Source organism: Poeciliopsis prolifica, unplaced genomic scaffold (assembly GCF_027474105.1).
Source record: "Poeciliopsis prolifica strain line A6 unplaced genomic scaffold, Auburn_PproV2 SCAFFOLD022, whole genome shotgun sequence".
NCBI lineage: Eukaryota > Metazoa > Chordata > Actinopteri > Cyprinodontiformes > Poeciliidae > Poeciliopsis > Poeciliopsis prolifica.
Genome location: NW_026562397.1, coordinates 880,664 through 904,457, shown reverse-complemented (window position 1 = coordinate 904,457; position 23,794 = coordinate 880,664). Strand labels below are relative to the sequence as shown.

Genomic DNA, 23,794 nt, shown 5'->3' with positions numbered 1-23,794 from the left:
TAATGGGATTTTTTACACCTAAGCATCAGAAACGCCTAATGCATCGCACCACATCTGATGTGGTGAGGCGCTCTCTCTTCCAACCAGGCACAGTTTCATGCTGAGGGATAATTATGGCGTGGATGAGCGTTGCTGGCAAGTGTGGTAAAAAATGAATGCAGAACAGAAGAGGAGGATGCACTCAACAGCATATGCATAAGGCTCCCTGAGCATCTGAGTCATGTCACAGATGTTCAGACAGTCTCTACTCACTCACACACACGCACACACCCTGCCCAGTGTTTCTCAGTGTATGCTGCTCTTTACAGGCTCCAAGCTCCAAGGTTCCCTGATGTGTTAGATGAAGAAAAACATGGTTTTTTTCTGTTTGGAAGTTATATTTATGATATTTCCTTTTCTGGAAAAACCACACGAATCACAGTTATCATGGAGCCAGAACCAGCTGCTAACAGATCTTTACTTTCCATCCCTCCCTCCTCATCTATGTCTGGGTTTCAGCAGGAACTTTGCCTTCCACCTACTTTCCAAGTACCTCCATGTTAGGTCAAAGTGGACATATCAAGCTTTTAATTCCTTCCCTTTCCCATTTAAATTAAGTTGTGGGTTGTTTAAAGTGGAACTACAATGTTTTGGTCTGAATTCCTGACTATGACCTGTCTTAAAGAGATATGGTCTCTTTAAATGCACCAGAGACTCTTCACACCCCGTCCCCCTACAGGTCACAGTTTGTTCCTCTCTGCCACATTCAGACGTTTTTTTATAGTTTTATGAACTTGTACAGCACTTTTCCAATCATTTTGGCCACTCAATGCACTTTACAGTACAGTCACATTTGCCAATTCAACCACACATTTCTACATCAGTAGTCAATTTGGGCAAGAAGAAGCTGGAATCGAACCTCCTGGCTGAGATTGCTGAAATTCTTGTCTCTGAAGAGCTTTGTGTAAACAAAACAAACTTTCCCCACTGATGTGGGAACATCTCCAAGAACAATAAAACATTACACTTTGAAGGTGTCCTGATGCAGAGAGACGGTGTAATAAATTGTGTGTGGTTGCTCTCTGCTATTTCACTCATTAGCTACCATCTTAAGCTGTCAATGAGCAAATAACAGCCAGCAGATCAGGCTCTGAGGGAGAACCCAGTGAATGGGTTTCTATGTAGGGACATTCGAAAATCCTCTGAAATCTTTATTACTTTTACATTTTATGTCTAATTTAAAAATTCTCAGATTATCTACCAAGCAACACACAGTGGATCTAGAACTCTCAAATCATCCTTAAGTTAATAAAAGTATCTAATGCTTTCATTTTATTAATAAGATTTAAATGTTTGTCTCCATCAAATGTCTTCTGAAGAAATTTTAGTTTTGCTATAGGTTTCTTTTCCTTTGCTCATTCAGCCAACTAAATATGGTTTGGCCAAAAAACTATGCTCTACTGCTGGCTTCCAAATGACCTCAGACTTTCATTGCCTCTTTCCTTCCTTGGTGTCACCTCAAGGCTGACCAGGTGGAGGTGTACTGCAGCAGTCTCATTTCCTCAGCAGGTGTGTGTGTGTATGCATGCTTGTGTGTGTGCGCATGCAAAAGCCCAGTGCATATATGTTGATACTATCTACTCACCTGCTCCTACTAGCCCACAGAGGCAGCCATTGTGTATTGATGGTACCCAGCAAAAGACTAACGTCCTGCAGGTGACAACAGGTGTTGGTTATATGTGTGTGTGTGTGTGTGTGTGTGTGTGTGTGTGTGTGTGTGTGGTGGTGGTGGTGGATAATATCAAGGAGGATATTGTTTGTGCCATGGCAGGAGTAGTTAGAGGAAGAGGGGAAGAGGTTACAGCCTTTCTCTCCTCACCTGGAAATTATGTTCTGCCGCCATTTTACTGGAGTGTGTTTCCAATCACTGCAGGAACGTGAGAAATGTCCGCTTGGGAATTCCTCCCAAACGTCCAGTCTGCCTCTTGTGCTTGTGTCTGTGTTGTCAAAGTGTTGTTGCAAATGTTTCTGGATAGATCAGGGCATATTCACTGTGTGTCAACCTTTTTCTTCGTCTTCTTTGATTTAAGATCATGCAAATACGGTTAGAAAAAAAAGGTGTAATCTCTACATTGTTGCTATGGAATCACAGTGTTTCTATTAAATATATTGTTAATATAAACATATTCTAACTTATAAAAAATATATAAATATTTAAAAATTTATTTTCTAATAATCTATAACTATACATATATTCTAGTATATTACAATATTGTAATTTTGCATGTCATTTTGAGGATGAAAATTAAATGGAAAAATTGAGGTGCCCTGTAAGAATGGGTGAATGTGTTTGCAAAATGACCATCATCTGCAGGGAATTAAGTAGAGAAGAAGAAGACACTGAGAGGTTCAGACAGGGAGCACAAAAATGTGTCTCAAACATGTGTGCAGAGACTGGCAGAGCCTCGCTGATATGCAGCTTTACTGGCAGCACTGGCACACATTACCATGCTGTGCTTGCAGAACTGGGCATCTTTTGCTGAAGCTCATTGAAAAAGTGAAGTGACAGTTGGACAAAACTGCTCTTCTTTGTCCTTTTCTTGCTGTTGCTCTAAATTGTCAAGAGTGTTCAGACAAAAGGTGCATGTGTGTGTGCTTTATAAATAAAAATATATTGTATTGTGTTGTATGTGTTAGACTAAGCAGGTACATTTGAGATCATCCACTTTTTTTTTCTTTGCCCACTGCCATATCATTCAGTTCTATTTAAATTTAATTTAATTCATAAATACTTTATTAATATGACAGAAAAAGCTGGAGAAGGAGCTACTTCTTGCCCACAGTAGTGGTCTTTATTGTAGCCACTCTATAGAACCCTCTGACTGAAGACACTCTCTATAACTGTTTGATGAAGAGGATGCTGAGGGTTGTCAGTATTTTTTTTCATTTTATGATGAATCCTTGTTTGTACAGAAATCTTCAGAGCAGTGAGAACAGAACCAGCCTTCTCCATCACCTCCTTTTCCTTTTCTCATCTCAGTCTCTGATTTTGAAGGTTCTTCTCCAACAGGTGAACCAGCTTCACCTGTTCTGTGTGCACTCTCCACAACAAATGTATAGAAAATCTGCAGCATCTTTGTGGAATGACAATGTTACAATAGCTGGGGACCTGAGCATCCCCAGCTAGTCTCTTCTTGTAGATATCATTATGCTCTCACATCTTCTTCCTCCTTTGTAATTTATGAATTTTTTGACTCATCTTAAGTCTCTTTTCCTAATTCACTCCATCTCCAACTCCATCAGTTGTTGCCAACACAGGAAACTGTTGTTACTATAACATTGCTAACAGTTAGCCTCCATCTCTCCATGTAAATAACTCCTGCATCCTGCACTGTGTGGACCTTAGGCTCTATGGATCTATTTGTTTTTTTTGTTTTGTTTTTTTTTCTTGTCAGCTGTACTGAATTTATTATTATTATTATTATTATTATTATTATTATTATTATTATTATTATTATTATTATTATACAATAATAATTATTATTATTATCGTTATTATTATTATTATCAGTTTTTTTGTATAAACATAAATATGCAAAAGCATATAAATATAATAATTAATGCCATTACTTGAGTAGCCCAAATCCCCAAAAAATCCATCCTCCACCACAGCCATATCCAAGTGCAATGATTTGCTGGGTCTTAGTAACCTGCTCCTTAAATTCCTCTACATGTTGTTTTTGAACCCATCTGAAGGCCACATGAGGCCTGGCAGTGTCTAGTTATTGAAGATGGTGACCTCTTTGCACTTTGCACCTCAGCCACTGACCTCCCTCTGGGATCTCAATGTGGCCTACCGCTTTGTGGTTGAGTTTCTTTTCTTCCAATTCAGTTTTCTTTGCTGTAATACCACCAACAGAAAGCTGTGGATCATTTAGACATTTCCAGACTGAATTTACTGCACAGATGGGATCCTATCATGGTGAAATAACTTACAGTGGCCTATCCTTTCCCAAATGTTTGTAGAAGTAGTCTCCATTCCCTCCACCTGGGTTGTACACACCTGGGACAGTGGAAGTGATTGGATCTTTTCAGTGTAATTATTTAGAAGGGGCGTGGACATTTTTAGGAATGTAGTGTTTTGTCCGCATCACACGTCTTAGTTAGCCTTTGAGCTTTCTGTAAGAGGGTTGTTGTGTTTGTCATTTCCATAACATTGCACATGTTTTCTCATGTATTACATCAGTCCAGAGAGCTACCATCCTGCAACATTGAGATGCTTCTTGCTTCAACACGCCTAACTCAAATGAATGGCTAGTTACCAGGCATGTTCAGAGCTGATCCTGGTCTGTCGGAGTAAGGATGCTTCTAAAAGTTGCAGGATGGTAGCTCTCGAGAACTGGATTACACAATAGACTGATATACAGAATCTTGTACTTCCACAGTGGGTTATTGTTCCTATAGACATTTAAGTGAACAGTCTCAAAGTCACTTAAATCTTTTTTGCTACAAAAAAAAATAACTTTAATAACTTTAGCAAACAATGCTCACTAATCTTGGTTCTAGCTGGATGTCAATCCAATAGACATTTGAGTTTCTGTATTATGATCTAAATGAAACTCTAATGTAACTAGAGCAAGATGCTGAGAAGCACAACATACATAATAGTTTGAGTTACATAGAACACAATGAGAAGTTCTGCTGAAGCTTGACTCCAGTGTATGTCTTGTGGATTTTGTGTTTGTGTGCGTACACAGCGATTCTGATTGACCTGAAATGCAAAAGCGGAACTAGATGAAGCCGGAAATGTTTTCAGAAGCGTGACACCTTCCGAGACCGCTCACTGCATTCGAACACACACTGACATATCTAACATGTGTTTCTAATGAGTGGTAATGTATGAATGGGTGAGCTGGTCAACCATGCAAAATGATATCATCTGGTTGGTTGTATACATGTCTGTTTACACTGGGAGTTTAAATCCCCCTTGATGTATTTCTGTTTACTCTGTATCCTCTGAACTTGTGAATTATCATAAGGGAGGAGGAGAAAAAGTCAAATTTTCTTTAAGGCCTTCAGTGAAACTCGATGCAAAGTTATGATCCTAAGAGTCATATTGTTATGTTCTATGCATCAGGTTGTAATCGACAGATCTTAACCAGGCCCTTAAATCAAACAGAAGTTGAATGAAGATGTTTTTCATTCAGCTTCAAATGAATGAAAAACAATGCACCATAGTTATTCTTTTTTTTTTAAAGTCCATTACTGCTAAAGCTGGCTTTTGACCAATAAATGATGGGTGGCCATAGACATAGTTGTTCATGCTACTATGTACAACAGGCTCTTTGTGTTATTTTGAAATGGACAAAATGATTACACACCTGATATTTTAAACTGGCTACCGCATCCTAAGCAATTGGCATGCTTAGCACAGTTTGCATTGTACTGTAGGTGTTTGAGCCTTCCTGTTATCTGTTGAAGGTTTTCCTCGTTAGCAGCCTAAAGGCCAATCACTGGAAGTCTAAAATCTTTTTCTCCAGTGTACTGTGTGTATTTTGTGAGCCGTACAGACTCTGCACACACTGTCCATGGACAGTTGAGATTTCAAAGTTGAGCATAATTATGAAATTATGTGAAAGATTCCTTCATTTTATAGTATCAGAATGGATATTAGCAAGCTTGATGAGCTAGAGGTCACCTAAACCTGTTACTTCTCAGGACCCAATGGATGCCCTAATAAAAAACATATTTTGTCATTATGGTATGGCTGATGCATATTATTCAGTTTGGTGTTGCATATGAAACACTTTGTTAACTCTGTTTTCTGCTGAGCTGTTTACTGTGCAACACAGAGTATGCTGTCGTAGAAATTTACCATTACTAATGAATATTTCCAGCAGACATTCGATCTTGTATGATTGGACCTCTGTGGGGTGAAGTATGTCGCCTTAAATCATCTACTGAAATGTCTTGAAAAGCTTTTTACGTTTCTGTTTCTTCTCTGCATTCATTGAAATCCCTTATTTATCCTCAAATGGCCAGCTTTGAGACTGTATCTTTGTGTTTGCAGTCAGTTATTATCAACCAGTTTTGAGATGCAACTCTATTTTTAATGAACTACTTGATTCTGTTACTAGCTATTGACACTAACAGTTCTGAAATTGTAACTGGGACTTTGGTATCTTTTAAGTAATCGTTTTATTTATTGCAGATTCAGATTCTTTGTGCTTGCATATTTGTTTCTTTGTGTGTCCTATGACACTGTCAGACACTAGTGTCACACAGTTAATGCAATTATTCCTTAGAGGAAACAAGAAAAGGATACAGGAGGTCATTTAAAAAGCGCCTGGTCTGTTTTGCGTGTGTGTGACTGTGATGGAGATGTTGTCACTGGCAGCCAGTCTTGGCATTTCCACGCCTGGGCTCCACTGCAGAGTTTCCATCCTTTCCCTCCAGTGCATCCCCAGTCCTTTTCTTCCTCCTTTTCTAATTGGGGCTTTCCCTTGTAATTAGTCGTTGTTGCCTCCCACCTCCTCCTCCTAAGGAGAGGCCTATTGACATAGCATGTTGGCTTCAGTAACAAGCACCCTTTCCCCCCTGTGGCTGTGGCGCTTGCCCCCTGAGGCATGAGGAGTGGGAGGTTAGCTCATAGCATCACAGCTAACTAGGCTGTGGAGCCTCAGAGCAGGCCCTGGCGCCGGCCAGCCAGATCCCCACTGGTCAGTTTTGTTCTAATCCAATAAATGAGCTGCATGCAAGGGCAAGTGTCACACACTCTAAGCATTCATACACAAAGTCACACACACACTCTCTCAGACACACTAATCTAGATGCAGACTTCAAGGTCCCAAGTTGTGACAAGCTGCTGCTAATTGTGTTCTGTCTGTCCTTGTCTCCTCCTTGGGGCTCACAGAAATTCCTCAACCAGTGGGCTGAACTCAAGTGTGTATTTGTTGGTCTGCTTGTATGTCTCCTTTTGTTCTTCTTTCTTCTGTGTGTAGTCTTTTAATCTCTCCTTCATTTATTATTGTAATTTTTTGAAGACAGTATTTACAAAAATGTTTCAATCAGCTTGTACACAGTTCTGTGGAAGGTTTCTGAAAGTATTTCTATAGATAGTAAGCAAGACCTGATGCAGTTTGGATTTAGATCTTGCTGAGTTTGGCCTTGTCCTCTCCTACACAACAATTTAATACATATAAAGTAATATGGGTAACAGTTTACCTGCAAATGAAACTCTGCAGGTAAACAGCAGCGACAAAAGTTGAAAATTTTTGTGGAACATTGACAATAATTACATGTAAGCATTAGTGCTAAAAATGTAGGAATATGTTTATTTGCATGAATTCCCATAATTGAGGAATCGTGAAACATTGAAGAGACTAATCAGTGCTAAATTCAAGATTAATATCTTTCTTTCTCTTGAGGGAATGTTGTACACAGAAATTTGGTAAATTAACTAATTTGGTAAATATAACTGAAACACACGGTTGGGTGTTTAATTTCTTCGCTATAAAATCAGGAGTACCGTTATGTCATTACCTGATGATTCCTTCACATGGCAAGATGACGTCTGTTTTTGTGCTGCACATAGAAAAAGAACGCTCTCAGCACACTGCATTGTTTTCCTTCATCGTAATAATCATGTATTTATCTTATATTTTTCCCCTCTGATGCTTTATTACAACAAGAACCATGATCCTCCTCATTGAAAGCCTGGCTGCGCTGTGTGTAGCAGACTTCCATTCATGCCTACATGCTTGCTTCACATGACACATTCTTACCACAGGAAAAGCCCTGAGCCAGAACAGGCAGGAAAACTTTGGAAAACCAGGATACAATTTGGCACTTATGGAGCCTAAACGATTTCCTCCTGGGCGTTGGGCTTTGTCCTACTGGGAAAAGCCAAAAGACCGGCGGAGAAAATTACATCCGGGAAAATGTTTATGCAGCACACTCAGCTCCCTCACTTTTTTGGCCTGCAAACGAGTGATTATTCGTCTGCTCTTAACCTCTTAGGGAGAAGGGGGAGTGTAGGTGGGTGATGGAGAGAGAGAAATTCTTTCCATCTCTAGTCTTCGGGCAGCTGCTGGCATAGCTTACTCTTTTTCTCCTGACTTGAGCTTCCTTCTTGGCTGTGCGGCTGGTATTTGGAGAGCCCTCTCTAAAACGTGGAACTCTGTGTTAGGTAGTGCTGGTTACACTGAGGAAGGTGGGTAATTGGGGGGAGCCTTCACACAAACTGGGAAATGTACACATTCATTCAATGTTCAGACCACTCACGTTTAATCCGTGTGTGCTCCCACTGGGTCAAGTAAAATAGAAACATTATGTTCTTCACCATAATTGCTATAGTAGCTCAGAATCTTACTTCCTTCAGTCCCTTGTGACTAAACCTTAAAAGCTTAAATAGCTCACTTTATTGAACAGCCAGATAATAGACTTTAGATGTCTAGTTTAAAAAAGAAAAAAGAAATACACTTTAATTTGACATATTTAGCTAGAGCTTAAAATAAAATACAAAAATAGCAAAAACAGACTTAAAGTTAAAATTTCAAAAAGAAACATACATAAAGAGATGCATTAAGTTTTAGTCATTTTTCTAACAGATATGTTGGGATGAATTCATACCTCTCCGTCTGATTGACCATCCGCTCAATAGCCAGGCCTGTGTGTGAGGTCATTTATGATCTGATGACGATCTGGTCTTCTTACAGACCACCCCGTAAAGCCCAGCTTTGTGACACTGTGCTGACGACATGTGCAGACAGCCACAATAAAATGCTCATTGAAAAGGTGGAAAATATGATGATGGGTTAAGTTATTTTTTGCCAAAAGTGATTTTTTGCCCCACCCCAAAAAGATAATTACTGTTTTATTTATTTATTTTTTTATGTATTTATTTATTTATTTTTTGACAAAAAAAATTTCTTGGCAAAAAAAAGAAAACTTTTGGTAAGACAACCATTTTAGGAAGGCAACAAGCTGCTATTCTGCGAAGCCAAAACATGCAGGCAACATGAAGCCGCCTGCATGTTGTCCAAGTCCAGCAGCTTCCATTCACAGACTCAGAGAAATATGAGGAATCTCAACAAAAAAATACACTCCTGTACTTTTTCCACCAAATAAATATTGAATAATTAATGTCTGGAGTGCATCTTGAACCGTGTCACTGTAAAACGGCTCAGATTGGACCATGAGAGAATTCAAGGATGTTGACTTTTATGTGGTCTTTGTTTTCCAGGTTGTGGCTGGTGTTCTGCAGCCCTCACAAACATTTAACAGTGACTCTGAAAGAGTTGTTATTGAAGTAATTTAATTGCCTTGAGGACACAGGTATCCTTATGGGTTCATTGGCTCGCATCTACCTGTTCTGGGGATGACATTTGAGAAGAATATCTACATTAAACATGCAGTCTCAATCTGAAACTTTTTGTACCTGGACGTTTATTTTCCTCTTTGCTCCGTGTTTTCTTCCCACTTCTTGATCAAGTTCACCATCTGTTATTTGAACCCCACACTCTGCTTCAGCTTTAACTTAAAACCACTCACTCATCCTCGCTGACTCCTGTTCTTCTTCACTCCTGTCATGTCTCTGGTTTCATACCAACCATTCATTTCTGTCTCCCACCACCTTTGGCCTTTGTATAACTCTCCTGTTTGAAACAGTCTCATCACAATGTCATGTCGAGTCGAGAACTACTCAAAGCAGAGTATATTTTTCTCATTAAAGTCTGACACATTTAAGCAGCTTGGATCATACTTGTAAAGTTTTGTGTGGTGTGACACATTTTCCGGTGCTTTTATACTTATAGTCCGGTAGACTGGATTCCACTGGAGACCAAAATTGCACCATTGGTTGCATTTGCAGTTGGTGTGGTTGGCTTGAGACAATGTACTGTGTCAAGCAAAACAAACTTCAGGAACTTGTTCACTCCCTCACCTGTGGTGATGCTGCACCAAGAACTACTGAAGGAAATAACACAAAAACCTCTGAAGAAGATATGGAGTGCAACATCCTTATTCACAAAATGTCAACAAAAGCACAATAACATCAGATTTTAGTGGTTATAGGAGTTATCTTTTGTTACTGATAAAATATTTCTCCTGCTCGCTCTAAATTTGCATGTTTGTTTTGGTTTTAAATACCCAGAATCCCCTGCTCTATAGTTCTCTGGTCAGCTTGGTGTACACATGCATTATAGCGGCACCAGAGTTCACCTCAACCAGCTGAGACCTGGGTTTGTAAGCAGACCAGAGTTTACCTTTTTGGTGCATGCCAGAGTTTGATTACGCATTCACACCTCACCAAACCAACTTTGCTTTTGGATTTTGATTATGGTGAACAATTGAAGGCAGGTGTGAATGCAGCCTTAGATAATAAAGAGCAAAATATGTATATTTTTTATTCTAATCAAATTTTCATCCAGCTTTTTTTTTTATTTTAATTTTTTTGAAATTTCGTCCTGACTTTTCAGTTTTGTTCTTACAAGATACAAGCGAACAACCTCCCCATCTACTCATTCACAGCCTAACCCAACCCAGGAGGCTGTAGGTGTTAGGTCACTTACTGTAAGAAGGGTGAGAGTGAATGATGGATTGGTGCGGAGGAGGAAAGTAGGGAAGGTGGACTCGGGGTGGAAGTCGTGGGAACCGACAGGCATAACTCTGCTTTTGTTTTCTTTTAACAGCTCATTCGCACATCACGTTTTCAAATGCAAGCAAAAGCAATTTGTCCTCTGTGTCTTCCCCTCGCGTCCTCCCCTCTTCCTCCCTTGGCCTTTGAATCATTCTCCAGCTGGGCCCAGTTTTGCTCATTTCGTGTCAGCATGTCTGTTTATGTCTACACTGCTGTGCGTGTCTCATAGTATGTTGGTTGCACATACACACAATCACACGCAGAAGCCTGAGGACCTTGACCAATTCCCGGTGGAAAAGCGTGGCGTCGCTCTCCGTCACAACATCTGGAAGTGGGCATTCTGCAGTCGGCAGCCGCTACACTCTGACTTGATTATATTATCTTGTTGGCGCATGTGTGTGTCGGATATGTGCATGCGCATGCAAAAACACAAATCGCATACTGCAGATACACATACACCTTCAGGTTGATAAACTAATAAGTTGTGTATAGGAAGCTGTCAGGCTTTGTGAGTGTTATATGTGTGGGTGAAGAAGAGCTCTCGAGCGATGGATGTGTTTCCGTGCGTGTGTGTGAAGAGGTCAAGTGGTGATTGCTGATGTTGTCTGCTTTAAACACATGTTTAGCCAGGGCCCACTCAAACGTTTGGCAACCATTAGACAACTTCCTCTCCATCTTCCGGACTTAGGTCTCTACGGATTTGTGTCTGTGCGTGTGTATGTGTGCATTCACAGGTGTGGAAACAAGCTGGAATATGTTCAAACCAGACTTTAATATGTGGAATATATGACTTACAGGGATGTGAAATATTTACCTTACCAAAAATGTTCTGTAAATGCACGTTCATGAAAGTAAGTGCTGACTTTTCTCAGAGGTGTGTTTTTCTAAGGGATCAACAGAACTGTGAACTTTGGTTGTAACTGTGGCTCCAGAGCTTCTCACACACTCCCTGGAATCATACACATACACACACGCACACACGGAAACGCATGCATAGACACCTAAGGGCCTCTGTCGGTCATCAGGAAATGAAAGGATCATTTAGCTTAGAGGGAAGATGAGAGGATTGCAAAAGAGGAGAGGTGGAGGAAGAGGAGGAGTATCTGTAGTTTGATGCAGATTCCAGCAGCAACAATGTTGTGATGTACATTATTAAATTGTGGACAATCTCTGAAGTCACGTACCGACCAGTTTTGTTAATCATGGAGGTGTGATGATCCGTAGTCATAATGGTCGCTAGGTAGGACACAGGGTAATTTAAGGTAGAAGTTGAAAGTGGTCAAGTTTCTGAAATCTTTCATTTTGAAGTGTTAATAAGTAGCCATTATGGTAGTGTTCACACTATGACTCCTCATGCAGATTTGGAAGCTCCCCGTCCTTCATGAATCTGCTGCGAGGTCTAGACAGCAGCATGACTAACTGCTGTATAATGTGTTATTTTATTTTTTTACTGTACTTCCAGACCAATAGGTGTTGTATGTGATTTATTACAGTAGTTTAGGGGCCTGAAGTAAAACAACAAAATGATGAGCTGACTGAACAGTTAACTGGCTGTCTAAGCAACAATTGGTATGTTGTGTACCATCTGTTGTTGATTATTATGTACGATGATACATAGCAGAGATAAATATTTTTCGGTGGTAACTCTGTGCTTTGGAACGTAATTATCATTGAAACTTTTAGTCAAATAAACCAATGGATTCATATGTAAACGTACGGTGTGGGTATATGTGTGGTACAGATGGTATGTTTGGGGTCTCTCCTAGATTTTGTCCTCTATACAATGGGGACTATTCCAAAGTCATTTAAATACCACAGCCTACCTGGTCTTTGGGACGTTGTGGAATGGGAGATTCATGGGCCATAAATCCTATCATGGATCTGATAGACCAATGGCTGCAGCAGCCATTGGTCCTTCTGGCCACCACCAGTGGGTAGATTGCAGGGGAAACTCCTTCCTCTTTTGCCACCATTGACCAAGTTTATGTTGTATCCTTCTGTGTTTGTGCAGCCTACCATGCATCACAAACACACTCTATTTTTACAGTAAAATCTACTAAATTAAAGCAATATCAGGCTACTAACTGTCTATTTTTTGGAAAATGTGGAGATAACACACGCATAGTTTGAGTTGATGTTTGTTATGGGTGTGGGGTGCTTTCTGAAGAGCATGACGTCCCGTCTGAAGGGTGAATAAAAGTTCATTAACCAGTTGAACCCGGCCCCAGTTGGGTCCCCAGTTGGTGGTAACCACAGTCATTCTTACATTTCAATGTGTAATAAACTGTGCAACAAGTATGGCCAATCAATTTGATGTCATTTTAGCACATATCAGTGTTATCTTGATAGTGTAACTGCAAACCCAGGAGCTCCTTTAAAAAAGGTGAGTAACTGTGATCATGGATCTGTAGCTAGACAGGCCCGAGCAGAGTGCATCTAGAGGACATGCACAAATCCCACTGGGCACAGGAGACACATGTGTCTCTGCTAATACTCTGCTACTACACCTGGTGACGAGCACACCAGTATATGCATGCACTGATTTTCATGCCCTGTTTAGCCCATCACCATGTGGAGCTGCTCTATTGGCCACAGTGGAGGTGGCCTAGTATGTAGCAGCAGAGAGCTCCACACATTATGTTAGAGTGAGGTGCATGGCTTTCTCCAGACATAGTATGTTTTGTCTGCATCTGACATGTAGTCCAAGAGCCTGGATTGATTGATGTTGAAGATTTTTTTTAATCATTTTTGGTGTATAAATGTATGCTTATTTTTTGAAAACATAACTGTGACTTTAAGTGTGTGGGGCTGGAAGAAGTGGGTGTGCCTGCATGTGTATGCGTGTGTGGACGTGTGTGTACCCCAGGTGCGCCCGTGTTGCAGATTATCTCTATATCCGAGCTAGTTTGACACCTCCGCATTCAGACTAGCGTTCAGCTGCTCACTCTGGCACATCCAGGACCAGCTCGACCTCATGTGAACGCTCTGTCGCCTCCACTCATGCTCACTTAGGTGTGTGTGCATGCACGCAAATCGGACTGTAGCCGTTTGCATGCCCACACCTTTGTTCATGCACTTTTAATGGAATTTTGTTGATTCCGCCTGAATTTGTGCTTCTATGTTGAGCATTGGAAGTGCTTTTGTAAATACCAACACGATCCTAGATTTTCACACCTCGCCCGCTCTGTGTGTGTGAACATGTCCTTGTATAGATTTGCTCTGTAGCTCCACATACGTGTTTTGTTTGTGCATTACAGTTGCTTTGCACAGTGCACTGTGGCAGGCTGATGTGATGGTATGTCACCTCAATAGACACCCGGCCAGCCAGGCCTGCTAATCTGCCGCTACAGAACTCTGTGTGTGTACAAAATTCTTCCTAAATGTTGCCATCATGACTTTTGAGGTGTGTATGTGCGAGCGTGTATGTGTGTGTCACAGCCAGTATGTGTCAATAGATCATTTGAAAGCAGATGACTCAGACACAGACTCAACATTCACTCACAAAAGAAATGGAAAAGACATTTGTATGACCTAAAATAATTCCTTCTCTTTACACTTTCATCTTATTAAAGGTTCTTTGTCAGGACACAGTAACACATATACACACACATGCACACGTGCATGCCCTGCTGGCAATCATTAGAGTGCATGGAGTGCCTCCAGGCAGTGAGGGCCTTTTAGCTGAAGCCATCTCTTTCTTTTCTCTCTCATTGTTTCCTTGGTTTCCTTTTCCCTCTGTCTTCCCCGCAGGCTGAACCAGCGGCTCCACTCAGACAGGCCTGGCACACACAGCACAGGGCTATGTTACCCTTTAACAGAAAAACACTTTAAAGACAGCGCTTTGGTTGACATTTACTGCAACTAAAAGCAATTCTACTCCTACTCAGATTCAATAATACATTATCAGTGTCATTAAGTCTTTCATTTGTGCTGGATGAATAGAATAGCAACTTTCCTTCTTTATCAGCATGCTGCTGTGTTTCCTCCATTCTCAGCTCTAGAGTGTTTCCTGTCTCAGTGAGGCAGGCATAAGGCAGGTGGACCTCTTTGTGACCACTCCTCATTGTCCTCATGACCACTGCATGTGTGTGTGAATAGACTGCTCACTCTTTGGGCTGTTTTCATGATCACAATAACCACTATCCTTGTGTGTGTGCGGGTGTTTGGGTGTGTGTGTGTCAATGTCAGTCAGTCATATTACTGAAGCCTTAAAAGCCTGTCAGTGGGGTCAGCTGGCCATAGACCGTGAGTCTGGCACACCATCCACATTCATGCACATCAGCCTGTCCCAAATCATATGGAGCATGACTAATAACTTCATAAAGAAACACCTACTCACTCAAAATCCATTTCTCGTCCAGCAGCCACCATTGTGCTAATGGTGTTAGCCTAAAAAGCTGCTTTTCTGCAGCAGATGTGCCTTCATTCTTCCAGACCATCATTTGACCCAAATTCTCTCACATCTCTCTCTTACACACACTCACACACACGCGTACACACACACACACACAAACACACACCATGTACTCAGTATTTAATGTCAAATTAGTTGAATGATTAAAATGGGATTAGTTTACATAAACAGGATTTTATTTTTTAGCTTTTTACCTGATAAATATCAGGAAGTCACAGATTGCAACCTATAGTGCATTCATATCGTGTGCAGTTCCTGGACATGACTGTGTGTGTGTGTGTGTGTGTGTGTGTGTGTGTGTGTGTGTGTGTGTGTGTGTGTGTGTGTGTGTGTGTGTGTGCGTGTGTGTGTGTGTGTGTGTGTGTGTGTGTGCGTGCGTGTGTGTCGGTGTGTGTGCGTGTGTGGGTGTGTATGTGTGCGTGCGTGTGTGTGTGTGTGTGTATGAATCCCCCACCAGGAGCCAGGCTCTCGTCACCCCTCATCACTGTCACAAAGCTGTTAATGAGGGGCACATTTACTCCTGCATTAGGGGAACTGTCACTACACACACAAACACACGCATACACGCACCTATTCATTGACTTCTTTACGTCTGTGATCACTCTCCTGTAAGCTGACGTGGCTTTAACGTTTCAGGAGATTTGTGGGGGAAAAATGTCAAATCAGATTTTCAATTTAAAATACTTTAAATTGAAATTGGGATTTTTCTTTAATCCCAAAGAAAAATAAAATATGTAACTCATATCATCCAGGTTTCTTTAAAGGGTCATTGCCGAGGCTGATGGTTGTGGGCAGGAATGGTCTCCTGTCTGTATTACAGTATATCTGGAGAAGCTTCTGACTGAAGACATTGTTGTTGAATGACAATCTCCATCATACAGGAAGAAGATGGTCAGGGTTGTCCATAATTTTCTTGATTTTATGAAGAATCCTTCTTTGCATTGTCACCTCCAGAGGTTTTGATGCTGCTGCCCCAACAGATGATGCTCTCAACAACAGACTTATAAAAGATCTGCAGCATCTTGCTGCAAACACAGAATGACCTAAGCTTTATTCACCTCTTCCATGAATTCAGTGTACGAAAGAGAGGTAATTATTTGGTCCTTTCCAACATTTCTTCTTCATATCAACAATGTGTCCTCAGACAGTCAGTAGCTATAGAAATGATATTTCTTCTCACTAGGAAAAAAGTGCTAGAACGCAGCAGTTCTATTGTTTTGAAGATCAGCACAAATAAAATTCCTTCACACTAACTATCCTTTTCAGCCATTAATTTGACCTCTATTTTCTCCATAGATGTCATAAATCGTTTTAGCACCTTCAGCTGATAACTGGAATTAGCTACAGTGTTGGATGAACACAGAAAAAAACCTTTATGCTGTTGGCAGATGAGCATTTATGTCCGTGTTTGTTTTGAAGTAAGAAAGAGACAGGATGTGAAAAGGATGGCTGCAAAGAGACAAGGGTCACTGCTGAGTACTCACCGACAAACCCACTCCTCTCAGCTCTGTGTGTGTGTGCGTGTGTGTGCGTGTGCGCTTGTGTGTGTGCGTGTGTGCGTGTGCGTGTGTGTGTGTGGGGGGGGTGTGTGTGCGTGCGTGTGTGTGTGTGTGTGTGGGTGTGTGTGTGCTTGACAGATGACTAACCCAAACGCTGTCAAAGTGTTGTGTTACTCTCACGCCTCTGTCGCTGTGACTCAGTCAGTGTGTAAGGATGTTTGCGTGCGTGTCGGTGTGTTACTTGTTACTCATTGACTGGTAAGAGCCATGGGTACATTGACATGACATACGTCTCTGCCTCTCTAAAATGTGTGATGTTCTTTGTTGACTTGCTTCATTTCCTATTGATTTGTCCTAGAAACACTTTCAACCTGAAGCTAATTGAAATTAGAAGCACTGTTCAAGTCTAAATGTGTTCGTCTTTAAGAAACATCAGCAGTAAGGCAAGATAACAACAGGAAGGAAACAGATGGAAACCTAGCTCACTCCAGAATAAGATGGTCAATCTGGACTTCCATACTAAATTCAGACCAATTCTATACTCCTCCAGTACGAGGAATGGTCCTAGTCTTTCTTGGTCTTGTCATTGATGCCAAGCAGATCTTTGGCTGAACAAAGAGGTCATGGAGTAATGCAGTGGAGGAAATCTGATGACTGTTACTCAAAGCTTGCTCAAAAAAGCTGCGACTTAATAAGCCACATAATAAGACACATAGTATTTCATGCTGATCCTTTATTTATTTATGTTTTGGCATATACTTTTATTTATTTATTTTTCCTTTGTTTGCTTTCTATTTTCCCCTCTCTTCTCCAGTTTTTCCAAAAATATATGTGATGCTAGATTAATTAATTAGAAAACAGAAAAATAATTCAAATCAGAAAGTAACTGCCAAGATTAAAAGAAAAGGCATATCTTGATTCACATTAATCAATTTCGTTTTTGACATGTTCTGTGTTTTGTTTTTTGTTTTTAATGTATAGTTTTTAATCTATACTTTCTTGTTTGTATGTGTCTTTTTTGTTTGGTTATTTGATTTGTCTTGATGTTATTCATTCTATTATCTGGTTTATTATTTTGTAGCTCATAACCCCTGTTTTGCTTTTTTTCACTCTGCCAAAAAGCTAGATAGCAGTGGCGGCTGAATAGGACATGTACACAGTATTTTGGTTTTCAAAGTTATTTTATGTGACATTGTGTATTGTCGTGTTGATTTTTAAGCATTTTTAAAAAGGAAGATTTTCTTTTATATTAAAACAAGATTCTTACCTTTCCACACAATGGATAAATTCTTAAAGAAAACATGAGGCGCTTCATTTGTGTATTTAAGTCATTTTATTTACACTTGGCAGCTGATTTTAGATCAAAAATAGTTTACATTTATATTTATTTATTTATATTTGACACACTGAATGCATTGTGTGATTTTGTATGCAGGTAGATTTTTTTGTTCTGCTGCCTGTCTATAAATAGAAAGTAAAAAAAAAAACAAAATTAATTCAAAGTTACAAAAATGTAACAAATTTATAACTTCCCAAAAGAGCAGAAAATATGGAATATAATCTATGATCTTTCCAGAGGTTTCTCCTGCCAGGAACCATCACTATCCATAATAACAATTTAAATTAATATGACTTACAAAAATATTTTATTTCCCTTTGGGATTATTAAAGTATTTTTGAATTTTAAATGATCTTGTGATATCATTTTTGGGGCAATATTGCCTATACCTAATAGTATATTTTAGCCTCATTCTGTAGGTTTTATTCTCATTTGGTAGTTTTGTGTAAAGCTGTCGTTGATCCAAACAAAACATAATTTTCTTCCGTGTACACTGTAAGTGGATGTCCAAGTAACAAATAAAAGCCAAAGTTTTGACTCTAATATCTTTAATCTACAGAACCATCAACAGCGACTTTCTGCCCCTTAGTTCAGCAGGTCAGTCGCCTTCAGCAGAACATAATCCTCCCTGTCTGAGCAGTAACTGGTCTGTGGTGGCAAGTCTCTGATGCTGATAACGAAATGAATGATGATTAGTGAGTCACTGTAGCATGTGTTAGCCTGCTAGCATGGGTAACTTGGATCACTGGCTAAGCTATTAGCATCTGACTCAACTCAGCACTGGTATAATGTACAAATCAAATGTGACATTATTCATCCAGCCCACACACACATGCAGTCTGTACAGAGGTACAGACTAAGCCTGCTGTTTTATCTGCTCACTTGGCAAAACACAAACTTCATGTGTCATCTCAATCCACTAAATCTACCATAGACTATCGCATTTCCATAGAACAGGGCATATGCTCAAACACATGAAACCAAACAGACAAGATTAAAAACAAGCTTCCGAGGCTAGACTCGGTACTCTGAAATGAAGCGAGCGTGTTCTCAGCTTCCATCAGTTGTGTAACCCAGCACTGACATGAGTTCCTGTTTTATGCTCCCCCTCTATCCCCTCTATCTCAAGGATGGTGAGTAATCAAAAGCAGATGGAGCTGAGACTGTGTAGTCAGTCTGTTATTTTAGCCCTCCGCACAGCCACTTTTATTTCCTCTCTTTTCCTCCAAAGCCTTTATTCTGTATTCAGACACTAATTCCTGACCACAACACACCAAGAAGACATCCATGTTTCATTGATTACAACAAACCAAAGTGATTTTTTTTTTCTTTCAAAACACTTGAAATATTACAGAGGCTGCTGTACATAGTGATTGCTGTTAGAAAGCAAATTACATCATGGGAACTATGAATAGTCTTACTCATTAGGTCACTCCTCGTTTTCCAGCCTCCATCCCATTTTGACATCAAAGGCTGCCCAAAAACCACTGACACAGGATCAGCTTTTCCTCATTTCCTTCAGCTTCAAGATTAAGATCAAAGGAGCTTCTAATCTGATTCCAGGTTGGCATTCTAATATCAACTTTTGACCTCACCTTTGCGGTGGCAGGATTGTTGGCAGATCTGGAAAGGGGACAGATTATTTTGTATGGCTCTTCCATTAATTTGTTCATTTGTTTTGGAATATGCTCTGTACTGCTGAACAGTGCTGTGAAATATCATTTGTCCCCTGGTAGATTTATTGTCATAAATAAATCTGATCCCATCCTTCTCACAAATTAACTGCCCCAAACTATCCAGGTCCAAAAGCTGCCTGACCCGTACAATCAATAAATCAATCAAACAGGAACCTGCTTGCCCCAAATAGAACCGTCTCAAACATTAAGTGGACTGAAACATTTCAAAGCAAATCACTTGTATCTGTCACTCTGGAAAGGGCTACAAGTTAGTTATGTGTTTTTATTTTATTTTTGAGGTCTGCGGCCTTTACTCATAGAAACCAGGTAGAAAATTAGCAAAGAGAGAAGGGAAGTACTAAGATTTGAAACTGAACCCTGGTCCTGTGTCAAGGACTATAGACCCATGATCCGAGGCTTTGGGAATCCAGCACACCACAGTGAGTGTCTGTATCCACAAACACAGAACACAAGAAACAATGGGGAGTCTTCCTCCAAAAGCACATCGACGACTCATCCAGAAGGTTACAAAAAAAACTCAGAACAATATCTGAAGCACATCAAGCCTCACTGACCTTAATTAACCTCAGGGTTCCTAAATTAACAAGGAGACAGAGATGGATCAGTGGAAAAGTCCAAATCTGAAATCACTGCTGACCAACAGGAACACAAAGGCCATCTCATATTTGCTATGAAAAAAGGTTTTGATGATGGCCAAAATTTTTGCGAGAATAATCTTTTTGTAATGTGTTTTGTGACAGACGGATGCATTTTTGAAATAGAACATCATACTGACAATCAAACATGGTGGTGGCAGTGTGGTGGTCTGGGCCTGCTTTGTTCCTCCAGGGTCTGTATAACTTGCTGTAAATGAGCAGAAAATCCTGAAGAATGTTTGGCCATTAGTTTGTGATGATTCACTGGCTAAGAAAAATGCAAAGATGTTTTGGAAAGGCCTAGTCAAAATCTGGATTTAAATCCAATTGAGAATGACGTTAAATAGCCTAGTCATGTCCAATAACTGCTTGTGTGACTATATAAATAAAAATAAATAAAATCAGAAAATTATTTCAGTGATGTGAAAGACTCAGGACAAGTTATTGCAAATATTTAGGTTTTCCAGGAAGCAAAGCAAAACAGTTTTACAGTGAACAGAGATTACTGTTGAGTTAACAATACAATACCAATGCAGCCTGATGTCACTACATGTTCATTCAGGAAGAGTGAATTTTATTTTGGAGGTTGTAAAAAGTGGTTTTCATTTTTAAACTTTAAAAACTGGGAACAGCAGCTTTTTTATATGTCATCCTACACAGTCACAGTCCACCTGTTGTGTGAAGCACCTTCCTCACCCTCCAAATTATTAATTGAATCACACTTATTTTTCCAACAACAAACAATGTAAGAAGTAGAGCACAAGTTTCCAGATAATGACACATATTGTGGCGACATTAATGCCAGATCAAAACGCTGGCTTCTTCATGACATTTTAGCTGGGATAAACAAACAAGGCCAGGCTCATTACCAAGTAAACACAACAAAGGGATGACTACCTCCATCGAACCACCCTCCTACATGACGTCGGGAAGACAAACCCGCCTCATTTCGGTTGTGTATGTGCTGTTCAGTGAACACAGTGTTCCTGCATTTCCACTTTAGGTTGCAGTACTTCCAGCTCATCTCCTTTTACAAGGCTTGGCTATGACATAATTACCCACTGTCAATTAGATCACATCCTGTGCTGCACTGCCGACTGAAGCCACTGTTAATTAATCATTGGTCCCCAGACACATCTCCTTCATGCTGATGTTTCAACTCCTGTGACCATGGTTGGCTATGATCATTAAAAAGCCCAACAGGGGAGTTGGGAAAGGTCAGAGGGAATCCCTGAAATAGTTTCTCATGTACAACACAAACAGCGAGTTTACAATTCCCACCTGACCCGCCTCCCCCTCCAAAATTGGGTAGGTAAATAAAATTATGATCGTTATAATTGCTACAATTTTCCTAAAGTTGATCTCCCCTACAGCGTGACCCCATGCCTTCAAGATCCCACCCCATCCCCCTGCTGTGACGATGGCTACTATTTGTTTTAGATGTTATCAATATAATCTTAAATGTACACCTGATATATAATAGAAAAAGTGATGCAATTGTCAACAACAACATCTAGATAACAAGGTCAGCAAGATGTTTTAATAAAGAAAAAGAAAGCGAGGGAGAGTGAAGTTAAGTCATGCTAGCTTGACTTTGACAACTGTGAAATGTAGATATGATGTGGAATTTGACGTTTCGTTTCAGTACAAAAATAATTTAATATAGGCGACCCACACACCAACTCTGACAGAATATCTGTAGAGCAGGTGTTTCAGTGAACTAATCAACCACTGCTGTTAGACTAGCTAATAGCGACACAGTAATTGCTTATTCATAATCACGAAATAAAAATCAAGCCTCAAAACTGCAGTGGACTGAATGTTCTGTTCTCTGTGTGGAAAATGTTTGAGTGGTTTTTTGATGTTGAATCTTGATACATAGATCGGCACTGTTGTCAGTTGCAATGGCAACAAAGATGTGTGAAGAGCAGCTGGCACAGAGAGCGAGGAAAAAGTGGTTTGGAGTTATTTTTTAACTGTTTTTCTGTGCTATTTTTTTCTTTGCTGTGGCACACTGCACTGATTCATATATATAATACTTACATCTGCATGTTTCATTTGTTTAAAGGAAATGTTTTACCACAGCAGCTCAGCTATGGATGGTATGTAAAAGAATAGTGTTGTGCGCATGCCCAAAAATTCTGGAAATAAACAATGACATGCAGGTGGTTAGTTCCACCTGAAAGAATACATAGAGTGAATAAAAAAACATATTGTCGCAATCATTTTGTGCAATTATATATTTTTTAAACATTTAAATTCAAAAGTCCAAACCCTTATATCATATTTGGAGACATGAGAAATATTAAAATTCCTGTGATTTCAAGAACATTTGATTAATCTGTGACTACACACTCTTTGGGGTGATGCACGCACAGTGCTGCACAGAGTTTTGATTAATCTACAGCACACATATATTGTGTGCATGTGTGCTGTCATAATCTTCCGGTGCCATGATCAAAGCAGGTAGGCCTGTGGTCAGGTCGCACACTGACTCACATGCAGAAGACAGACAAACATTCCTCCAAATGGTTGTTACATGCCAGAGTCAAATTAGTCCATGGGCTTTTTAAGTGGCACAAAAGGTTCAAATTAGAGACACGACTTTGAAGCTCCACAGTTTGCATTGATATTGTGGAGCCCCTTGTGGCTTTGGCCTCTATATCATTCCCGTAGAAAAGAGCATGTTCACATCAAAGGTTAACTGGGGCATGTGTACTGTAACTTGTCACCAGCATAGGCCTGATTTCCAAACAGCAGGGAATTGGGACGGGATGCTATGTAGGCCAGGAAGAGGCAAAGTGTGTAATTACATCAGGATCTGTGGGTTGCTCCCAAGCCTCTGACTGCATATTACACACAGGTTGTTGATCTGAAAATGGATTATACTATGCTACTCTGTGCTATACTATACCATACTGTTCTATTCTTAGTATATTCCTATTTACTTTCTGAGCATCCAGTGGCATTCATACTCCACTGGTTGGCAGAAACCAGGAGAGGACTGGTTCTCTAGCCTTCCAGAGGGAGACAGAGGGGTGACCGTCATTCTGCGATTGGATGCTGTGCTGTAATGGTGTGTATCATACAGTATTCTGTTGGATATTATATATGATGCATATTATATATGTGGATTCTGTATGAATAGTCTTGAGCCTATCTGCATGCATGTGATTGATGCTCAACTATAAATATCTTGATAGATGTTTGCCATGTTTTATATATATATATATATATATATATATATATATATATATATATATATATATATATATATATATATATATATATATATCAGCAACAAAACATTGAAATGCCTTGTTGCTGATATGTACAGCACAAGTAAACTTTGATGGACATATTTATGTAAGAAGATTTTACATTTCCAAAACCTGTGTCTTGCATGTTTCTTTTTTTGTAGCTCTACATATAATTCTTTTCAACCAACAAAGTCTATTAATAAGGAAGGCTCCTTTAGTTCTCATAATCTTTGGTCCTTTTCTGGTATATTATTGCTGTATTGCTTTTATAAATACATAGCAATTGTTTTAACATGTTACATCAAAATAAACGTTTTTTCTCTGGAATAAAA

General features: G+C 39.8%; 1 protein-coding gene across 4 annotated transcripts in view; it reads left to right on the top strand.

The window, feature by feature from the left end:
• The window catches only part of bcas3 (BCAS3 microtubule associated cell migration factor), a 304,415-nt gene that overhangs the window by 122,669 nt on the left and 157,952 nt on the right, over positions 1 to 23,794 (top strand). The gene's annotated exons all lie outside the window — the stretch shown is intronic.